Below are 11,479 nucleotides of genomic sequence, written 5' to 3'. Positions count from 1 at the left end.
GCAGTATACTGTAGGTAGGGGGTAAATGACTAGACAACAGGATAGATAATAAAACAGTAACATCAGTATACTGTAGGTAGGGTAAAGGATAGATAATAGACAGTAACAGCAGTATACTGTAGGTAGGGGTAAAGTGACTAGACAACAGGATAGATAATAGACAGTAACAGCAGTATACTGTAGGTAGGGGTAAAGTGACTAGGCAACAGGATAGATAATAGACAGTAACATCAGTATACTTAGGTAGGGTAAAGTGACTAGACATGATAGATAATAGACAGTAACAGCAGTATACTGTAGGTAGGGGTAAGGTGACTAGACAACAGGATAGTAATAGACAGTAACAGCAGTATACTGTAGGTAGGGTAAAGTGACTAGACAACAGGATAGATAATAGCAGTAACACAGTATACTGTAGGTAGGGGTAAAGTGACTAGACAACAGGATAGATAATAGACAATAACAGCATATACTGTAGGTAGGGGTAAGTGACTAGACAACAGGATAGATAATAGACAGTAACAGCAGTATACTGTAGGTAGGGGTAAAGTGACTAGACAACAGGATAGATAATAAACAGTAGCAGCAGCATATGTGATGAGTCAAAAGAGTTACAGTACATATAGTTCAGGTAGGATATTTGGTGAACTAGTTAGTAGTATTATGGCTTGGGGGTTAACTAGTTTAATATATTATGGGCTTGGGGTAATCTGTTAGTAGTAGTATTATGGCTTGGGGGTTAACTAGTTAGTAGTAGTATTATGGCTTGGGGGTTAACTAGTTAGTAGTAGTATTATGGCTTGGGGGTTAACTAGTTAGTAGTATTATGGCTTGGGGGTTAACTAGTTAGTAGTATTATGGCTTGGGGGTAGACGCTGTTCAGGCTTCTGTTGGTTCCAGACTTGGTGCACTGGTACCGCTTGCCGTGCAGGAGCAGATAGAACAGTCTGTAGGCTTTGACTCGGTGGCTGGAGGCTTTGACTATTTTTAAGGCCTTCCTCTGACACCGCTTGGTATAGAAGTCCTGGATGGCAGGGAGCTCGGCCCCCTGTGATGTACTGGGCTGTACGCACCCCCCTCTGTAGCGCCTTGCAATCGGATGCCAAGCAGTTGCCAGACCAAGTGGTGATGCAGCCAGTCAAGATGCTCTCAATGGTGCAGCTGTAGAACTTTTTGAGGATCTGAGGGCCTATGACTGACCACACCCGTCACTCTCTCTTCCTCTCCCTCTTTCCATCACTCTCTGTCTTTCTTTCTCTCTTCTCAGGCGTGGAATGTCCTGGCCTTGGATGGTAGTAACTGGCAGAAGATTGACCTGTTCAACTTCCAGACAGACATAGAGGTGAGAGGTCAGGGGAGTTGATCCTACATATATACACATTCACACCAGGCTCTCTCTCTATCACACTCTCTCTCTGTCATTCTCTTGACCTCTCTCTTGTCATGTTTTTTGTAAGTTAAATTGTACCATTAAAGACTGGTTAAAAATGATCTCTCTGTTTCTCTCTCTCTCTCTCTGTCTCTGTCTGTCTGTCTATCTCTCTGTCTCTGTCTCTCTCTCCAGGGTAGAGTAGTGGAGAACATCTCTAAGCGATGTGGAGGCTTCCTGAGGCAGCTGAGTTTGAGGGGATGTCTCAGTGTGGGAGACGCATCCATGAAGTGAGTCCTTCTCCATAGGGCCTCTTTCACTCTTAGTATAACCAATTCACTAACGATTCACCGATGGGCTCATAGGGATGTAACGATTCACCGATGGGCTCAAAGGGATGTAACGATTCACCAATGGGCTCATAGGGATGTAACGATTCACCGATGGGCTCATAGGGATGTAACGGATTCACCGATGGGCTCATAGGGAGTAACCGATTTCACCGATGGGCTCATAGGGATGTAACGAATCACCGATGGGCTCATAGGGATGTAACGATTCACCGATGGCTCATAAGGGATGTAACGATTCACCGATGGGCTCATAGGGATGTAACGAATCACCGATGGCTCATAGGGATGTAACGAATCACCGATGGGCTCATAGGGATGTAACGATTCACCGATGGGCCTCATAGGATGTAACGATTCACCGATGGGCTCAAAGGGATGTAACGATTCACCAATGGGCAACGGTTCCCCGATTTTCAAATGTTTTAAGTGAATTATAGTGAAATAATCTGTCTGTAAACAATTGTTGAAAAAATGACTTGTCCATGCACAAAGTAGATGTAGATGTGTTAACCGACTTGCCAAAACTTTAGTTTGTTAACAAGAAACTTGTGTGGTTGAAAAAACGAGTTTAATGGCTCAAACCTAAGTGTATGTAAACTTCCGACTTCAACGTACATACATCATACACACACACACACCACACAACATCATACATAACTACATACATACATACATCATACATACACACACACACACACACATACATACATACATACAATACATACATACATACATACATAATAACATACACACACACACACAACATACATACATACATACATACATACATACATACATACATACATACATACATACATACATACACACACACACAGTACTTTCAAAAGTATTCAATACCCCTTGACTTATCCATATGTTTTTTGTTACAGCCTAAAACAAAACACCCTTCTACACACAATGACAAAACGATTTTTTACAAATTTATTGAAAATGAAATACAAAAATATTTACTTTACATAAGTATTCACACACCTGAGTCAATACATGTTAGAATCACCTTTGCGCAGTGATATACAGCTGGTGAGTCTTTTTGGGTAAGTCTCTAAGAGCTTTGCACACCTGGATTGTGCAATATTTAGACATCTTTTTAAAATTCTTCTAAGCTCTGTCAAGTTGGTTGTTGATCATTGCTAGACAGCCATTTAAGTTTTGCCATAGATTTTCAAGTCAAAACTTAACTAGGCCACTCAGGAAACATTCAATGTCATCTTGGTAAGCAACGCCAGTGTATATATTTGGCCTTGTGTTTTTAGGTTAAGGTCAATTTATCTCCCAGTGTCTGTTGGAAAACAGACTGAACCAGGTTTTCCTGTGCTTTACTCTATTCCGTTTTATTTTTATCCTAAAAAACTCCCTAGTGGTTGCTGATGACAAGCATGCCCATAACATGATGCAGCCACCACCATGCTTGAAAATATGAAGAGTGGTACTCTGTGATGTTGTCGTCGTTTGATTTGCCCAAACATAACACCTTTGTGTTCAGGACATAGTTCATTTCTTTGTCACGTTTAACACAGAATAAAACAACAAATAAAAGTCTAATGATGGTAGAATGTATTTTCAGATGTCTCGCGAAGCACCAGCTGCTCTCTATATTCACCTCAGGGTCACGCATTCTTCTCTCTTCAGGAGCAGGCGTGAAAGAGAAACACAGACCGGACAAGTAGATGCGCAATGGATTATAGGTCATTGTAGTTTAATTACCAGGTTTTTATGCTCTAAACTATGTATAATATTGGCCTGTTGGAAACTACAACTTCCTACTACATCTCACATTTTAGGCTGGATCTGATTATCTCTAGAGAAACTGTGCATTGAGCTCACAGAAAAAAAACGGAACAAAATGGAATTCAAATAAATGAATTTGGTTAATGGTAAGCACTATTTTTGGCTCTAGACATTTCAGCTTTTCATTTTTTTAAATTAATTTGGAGGCTTTTGTGTGTAGACTAGTGATACAAAATCTCAATTAAATCTATTTTAAATTCAGTCTGTAACGCAACACGCGTAATAAGTCAAGGGTGTGAATACTTTCTGAAGGCACTATAATTCATTTATACACACACACACACACACACACACACACACACACACACACACACACACACACACACACACACACACACACACACACACACACACACACACACACACGTCAGCTCAGACAGATCCAGCTCGGGGAGGGCCGATTTATGAGCTCCATCAGCAGCAGATTTGAATTTAGAATGGAAAATGTGGTGTGTTTATGCCAAAAAATGTTAGTACATTGTATAGCATCGATTCGTTCCCCATTCAAACCGAATCTCACTGAATCGTTTCAAACTAAACGTATCGTTCCTGTATCGTATCGGAGCATGTATCTAGATAAGTATCCAATCGTCTTGAAAGCGAAAGATGCGCATTCCTCGTGATACAATTACTTCTCCATGACTTTGGTATTTGTATACCTCTGATGACTCTGTCACCTGTCAGGACGTTTTCCCAGAACTGCCGTAACATCGAGGTGTTGAATCTGAACGGCTGCACTAAGATCACAGACAGCACCTGTCTCAGCCTCTCCAAGTTCTGCTGCAAACTCAAACAGCTGGACCTCACTTTCCTGCGTGTCTGTTACCAACCACTCCCTCAAAGCTCTCAGGTGAGTGTCCCAAACACTACTCTATTCCATATGTAGTGCACTACTTCTTCTGGCCAAGGCTCAAGGGTTGCAGTTTTATTTTACGGTCCAGAAATTACAAAGGTATTTACTAGAAGGGTAAAATGGTAGATACATAGTAATAAATTAGATGTTTGTTTCTTTAGGATTCATTACAACAAACACAATTTATTACCAGGTACAACAGATCCCCCCGTGGTTACTGTATAATTACCGGGTACAACAGATCCCCCCGTGGTTACCGTATAATTACCGGGTACAACAGATCCCCCCCCCGTGGTTACCGTATCATTACCGGGTACAACAGATCCCCCCGTAGTTACCGGTTACCGTATCATTACCGGGTACAACAGATCCCCCGTGGTTACCATATCATTACCGGGTACATTCCAATGGAAACAGTAACATAAATTACAGTGTAATACTTAGTAAGAAAACTGTGTGTGTGTGTGTGGTCTCTGCTTAGTGGATGGCTGTAGTATGTTGGAGACATTAAACCTGTCGTGGTGTGACCAAATCACCAGAGATGGCATCGAGGCTCTGACCAGGGGCTGTAACAACCTACAAGCCTGGTCCTACGTGCTGCACACAGGTACACACACACACACACACACACAAATAAACATGATTGTATTGATTGTCAGTAGGTGATTGTTTCTCTCTGTTCTCTACAGTTGGAGGATGGAGCACTGTGAAACCACTACAGAAACACTGTCCTGAACTAACCACTATCAACATGCAAGACCTGCTCAGTAGACAGAGATGGAGGCTGTGTGTGTGTGTGTGTGGTGTGTGTGTGTGTGTTGTGTGTGTGTGTGTGTGTGTGTGGTTGTGTGTGTGTGTGTGTGTGTTGGGGGGGGGGGGGGGAGTAGGGATTGAAAGACAGATAATGTGTGTGTAATGTGTGGTTATTTATAAGCGGTGCAGATGATTTTGTGTGTGTGTGTGATTACAGCAGATACTGATGATGGCTTGGTCAGTCTGTGTCGGGGTGCCACCAAACTGCAGATGCTGTGTATCTCTGGCTGCAGTAAATTACAGACGCCTCTCTCACCGCTCTGGGGCTCAAACTGCCCCCGACTCAAGTAAGAAACGTCCCCCTTTCTTATAACACGATGAGGCCACTGACGAACACGTACGATGAGGCCCACTGACGACACGCGGTGAGGCCCACTGACGACACGCGGTGAGGCCCACTGACGACACGACGGTGAGGCCCACTGACGACACGCGGTGAGGCCCACTGACAGACACCGCGGTGAGGCCCACTGACAGCAACGCGGTGAGGCCCACTGACAGACACGCGGTGAGGCCCACTAACAGACACGCGGTGACGGCCACCGACAGACACGCGGTGAGGCCCACCGACAGACACGCGGTGAGGCCCACCGACAGACACGCGGTCGAGAGGCCACCGACAGACACGCGGTGAGGCCCACCGACAGACACGCGGTGAGGCCCACCGACAGACACGCGGTGAGGCCCACGACAGACACGCGGTGAGGCCACCGACAGACACGGGTGAGGCCCACCGACAGACACGGTGAGGCCGCACCGAATCGCAGGCCGCACTACGACACGCGATGAGGCCCACTGACAGACACGCGATGAGGCCCATGACAGACACACGATGAAGGTCATATAGCCAACATGATTCTCAAGTAGGCAAGCATCCACAAATAGATATTGACAACACACGATGAGGCCCACTTGACCCACTGACACACGATGAGGCCCACTGACAGACACACGATGAGGCCCACTGCAGTGACATAGAGAAGGCACACTAGACAGACACACGATGAGGCCCTGGTACTGATCAGCTCATCGACGAAATGAGACGACCCCCTGACAGAGACATAATACACTGATTGACGGCACTCACATTATGACATCAGACCACAATCTTACTCTGATGTGTATGTGTCCTCTAATCTGTGGCAGTACACACATCAGAGATGATGGGCCCCTGACAGCACACCGATGAGGCCGTCCGTATGACAAAGAACCATGAACTATGGTCTTGAACACACTGACAAGACACCACGTGTGATTGTTAGCAGGGCAAATCAAACGACGACACAGTCACCAGAGCGAAAGAATACCACTTCTTCTATTTTCAGCAGCATAGCGTTGGTGGCTGCATCATTCCGTTTATGGACGATGACCTGTCATCAGCAACACTAGGAGTTTTTAGGATAAAATTAAAACGAAAAATTAGAAGCTAAGAGCAACCAGACATCAGGAAACCACCCTGGTGGTGATTCGTCTGTTTTCCATAGACAGAACACTGGGAAGAGTAATTGACCTTCACACCTACCAAACACCAAAAAGGCCAAAACTTACAACTGACCTCAGGGGACACCACACCCAGGAATATACCTTCTGGGGCGTTGTCCTTACCAAGTGAGTGGCCCATGACCTGTATCTTGACCCAAACAACGACGATGACACACACTTTCGGAATACTGTTCACTGGAGTGCGCCTTAGTTACAGTTTGTGACTTGAAATATCGAGGTCACCTGGCAAAACTTAAATGGCTTGTCTAGCCAATGATTCAACAACCAACTTGACAGAAGCTTGAAGATTTTTAAAACCCAAACATTTTCTCTAAATATTGCACCAACTCCCCAGCGTGGATCGTGACCCCAAAAGCTTTCTTAGGAGAGACTTACCCAGAAAGACGTGCACTAGCGTGGTCACATCACTGACTGACGCAACAACACGGCTCGGGAATTCTTCTAACATTGTATTGAGGCGTCATGGAGGCCACTGACGGACACACACCGGTGAGCCCTGTCCCATTACTATTGTAAAGTAAATATTTGTTTATTTCATATTGATTGCGAACTGACAAATTCTGTTACAAAAGGTGTAGGCCCTTTTGTTCCATTGTGGTTGTAGAAGACTGGACGTACACACTGTGTTTGTACTGTGTGTGGCGTGTAACCAAAACAACACCTATGGAATAAGTCACAAGGGGTACTACGACATCACATGATACTTTCCTGAGGTATGAGGACCCCAGACTGACGACACCACACTGGGGTGAGAGAGCCCAACTGACGGACACACACGGTGAGGCCCACTGACGACACCACGGTGAGGGCCACTTGACGACATACTCTGGGTGAGGCCCCCTGACGACACGCGGTGAGTCCCCTGGGTGTGCTCATAGACTGATCACAGCTCGTATGATGTATGTATGTATGTGATGCCTCATGTATTGCTACTAGATCGACATGTCAGCCTGTATGTATGTAGGTGAGGCATGTGTCCGACTGATCGATGTACACACTGGATTAGGTATGTCCTGTATGACTACAGACCTGGTATGACGAATGTAATAGTTCATATGTATGCCATCATGTATGATATCGTCGAGATGTAGGTATGGTGTGCTAAGTGTATGTATGTACAATCCCACTCAAGTTGTATGAATGTATTGTATATGGAATAATATCAGCTAACTGATGATGGCCTCTAGTCTGACAGACACACGATGTGGTGTGGTAGTGGATGACCCTGTACATGACAGACATCAGCAGAGTCGGAAGTTTACTAGTGACGAGTCTTCAATATAGCTCTATAGAACAGCTCCAATTCTACACGTACGCCTTTTCAGACCACCATCACAAGTTTCTTTCGCTCAATCAAACAAATTAGAGTTTTGGCTACTAAGACAGACATCGTATGAGGTTAACACATCACATCTCTCCAATTTGATCAGACACTCACAATACTTATTTGCCAACCCATTGATCTGTACCAAGACACGCATCATCGATGAGGCTCTCCCACTCATAGACAGTATCACAACCTTAACATCTGCGAAAGAGTGACGGGGACTCGGACGACACTAGCACGCCCATTGGGTGAATCGGAGGGGCTCTCCCACCCTTTGACTGACGACAACAACACCCAGTCGTGGAGTGAATCTCCTACATCACCTGATGAGCCCATCGGTCGACGGATGCACTCAATGAACTTACATCCCGTAGTGAGCCCCATACTGGACTTGATATCGCATCACATCATCCCTTATGCAGCCCGGATTGCAGGGTGATTCCCCGTTACATCCCTTATGGACTGACGACACACACGGTCCCATCGGTGAATCGTTATTGCAGTCCCTATGAGCCCCCTCGACTGCAATCCTCTTGAGACTATACCCAACATATGAGGGTGAGGCCCAGCCGTATCTGACACACTGATTCCGTCTAACATCCCGGTGATGGGCAGCCCCACTCGGTGACTGCACTATCACATTACTATGAGGGGGTGCACGAGGTCCGAGCTGACGTCAGTCACATCTCCCGTGATGGAGCCCACTTCCCAACGACACACACTCCGGGTGAGATGGCGTTTACATACCCTCATGAGACTGCACGACACGCCCGATGTGAGTGCACATCTTACAACTCGCACTATCTGCGCCATTCGAGAGGCCGCTGAATCCTGTACATGCACCGTGAACACTGAGGCATCGGTGAAGTCGTTATAGGGGTCCATCTGGTTATACTCAGTGTGCAGAAAACGGACCCGCTATGGGATGAAGGAGCTCACTTCATGGGCCCACTGACGCATACATCCCACACTCAGACTATAGCGCCCCTCAACTCAGCTCGTGACACAGCATACAGGCAGCCTCCACATCGCATGAAGGCTTCATATTAGCTCAGAGCTGATTTAGCATCTCTCAAACTAGTACATGCGTCACATAGAAGCATCAGCAGACGAGAATAGAGTGACTGATAGGAGCAGACATCGGACAGACAGACGCAGAGACATGAGGGGAGCGCAGACGAGCTAGACAGACAGACGAGACTGCATATTGGTGTTCCAACACTGGTCTTTAGAATTACAGACGTACAATGGAACATTACAGAAGATACACTGTCAATTAGACGCAACATGAGTGAGTGCTCACAAGAGATAGAGTCGACAAGATCGCACCACGAGAGTGTAGTTGTAGTCGAGAGACGAAGCACGCCTGTGTAGAGACTCCCTGTACTGACAGTATCCAATGCTCGCGGGATGATAGCACCCACCATGTACCAGACACCCTCTCTCACCTCTATGTGTTAACTGAAGGTTGAGGCACAAGCCGCTCATACTGACAGACATTCTCGCCAGTGGGAGGACTACCACCCTCACCATAGAACAGCACACGAGGACAGTGTGGCACGACCGCCATAGAACGACGAGCAGAAGAATAGAGAGCCGAGTGAGGGCACCAAGAGGGACGTAACGACAACGCGCAGAGATGGACGGTGAGGCCCACTGACGACAGCTGGTGAGTCGCTCACTGAGTCAGATCACTCGGCCCGTCAGGAGTCCAAAAACTGGTGTATGCATCACACAGGCCTGCAGCCTGAGGTTCGAGAGGCATCTCCTGACTAGGCCTGACCGACACGCAGTCACCACTTGGTCGCTGGCAAGCGTGCGTGGCATCGAGTGTGGCGCCACACTGGACAGCGATCACACGATGAGGGGTGCGTACAGCCACTGACAGACACCACGATGAAGGTCATATAGCCAACATGCATATGCCAAAGCATCACCGGAGCAAAGCCAGGGGCCGAGCTCCCTGCCAACTCACGAGCGACTCTATGATACCAAGCATGAGCGATGTCAGCACACGACGCAGATATAGGGCAGGCTTACCCACATGACAGTAGCGATCTCAAACCTCGATGCAGCCACCGACGTACATGACGACAATCACAGAGACTGTAGGTCTATCTCCTCCTGCACGGCACCCAGCATGACAGACACATCCTGATCTGAGGCCCCACTGACAGGGACACACACGGTGAGGCCCACTGACAGACACCACACGGTGAGGCCCACTGACAGACACACACGGGTTGAACCAGTGCCACCAACCCTCATCGTGACAACAACAGACACGAGTCGAGGCCCTCACTAGACGAACCAGCGTCGGTGAGCCAGGCCCAACGCCCATAATACTTACTACTAACTAACGGTATCACACAACCCCAAGGCTTCGAGGTTACACTACTTACACTGAACGAACACTACTTAAACCACCGCGTAGAGCCCCACTCACTGACGACAATCAACTCACGGTACTTAACGTTAGTGACCCCCAAAGCCCACTGAATCGACTACACCTAACTCAGCGTAGAGTGTTACACAACCCCCAAGCCTAATTACTACTACTAACTAACTGTGTACTGAGCCCCACAAAGCGCGTTATGACGTTGACTACTAACCCTACTGTTAACGCACACCCACAGCGCGTGATAAGGTACTACTACCTAACTGATCGACGATTACACCCCGCCCAAGCCATAAACTGATTAAGGATAGCATGAGCTCTCCAACACTCCAGACGCCACACACTGAGGTAGATAACGTGACTAAACAGCTTCACCAAAATTAATCTGGACTACCCATGTACCTATATGTAGCTGTGAGAGCGTCTTCTCCCTGACTCACATCACATACGATCGACATCGCCTGCTACTGTTTATTAGTCTAGTCCATTGGTTCTCCTAGTCACTTACTGACGACCACCACGTACCTACAGTGAGTTACGTGCGCTCGCTTCACTGACTGTCATCCTCACTACGTCTATTCCTGTTTGTCTAGTCACATTGACCGGAGGCCCCCTACCACTGACAGACGACACTATCACTTGCTGTTACTGTCGTAGGGTATGGACTACTCCTGTTGACTGACTTATCACTTCTACCGGTGACGCCCCCTAACTCCACTGAGCCAGATGTCATCACTGATGTTACTGGCTGGTGAGGCCCACTGACTGTCTACACTACTCGCCTGTTGCGCTAGAGCGCCCTGTCTGAGTCACATCTTAGCCCTTACCTACAGTTATACTGCTGTGTACGTGAGGCCCCCTGACGACCGCTTGTCTATTGTGATATGGTCAGCTATCCTGTTTGTGCGACTGAGTCACCCCCTTACCCCCTCGTACACCGTACCACGCATGTATCTGCTCGTACTGTCTGATGTGAGGGTACCTCCTCTTGACGGACATCGCTGATGAGGCCTGTTTACTAGCTTCACTTTACCCCCCTCACGACTACACGCCC

At 47.0% G+C, this 11,479-nt stretch overlaps 1 pseudogene; it reads left to right on the top strand.

The window, feature by feature from the left end:
- LOC112071342 (F-box/LRR-repeat protein 2-like) overlaps nt 1-11,479 on the top strand; it is a 47,101-nt pseudogene that overhangs the window by 27,106 nt on the left and 8,516 nt on the right.

Source organism: Salvelinus sp. IW2-2015, unplaced genomic scaffold (genome assembly GCF_002910315.2).
Source record: "Salvelinus sp. IW2-2015 unplaced genomic scaffold, ASM291031v2 Un_scaffold1588, whole genome shotgun sequence".
Classification (NCBI taxonomy): domain Eukaryota; kingdom Metazoa; phylum Chordata; class Actinopteri; order Salmoniformes; family Salmonidae; genus Salvelinus; species Salvelinus sp. IW2-2015.
The sequence above is the reverse complement of the archived record's forward strand: the minus strand, read 5'-3'. Positions and strand labels throughout refer to the sequence as shown.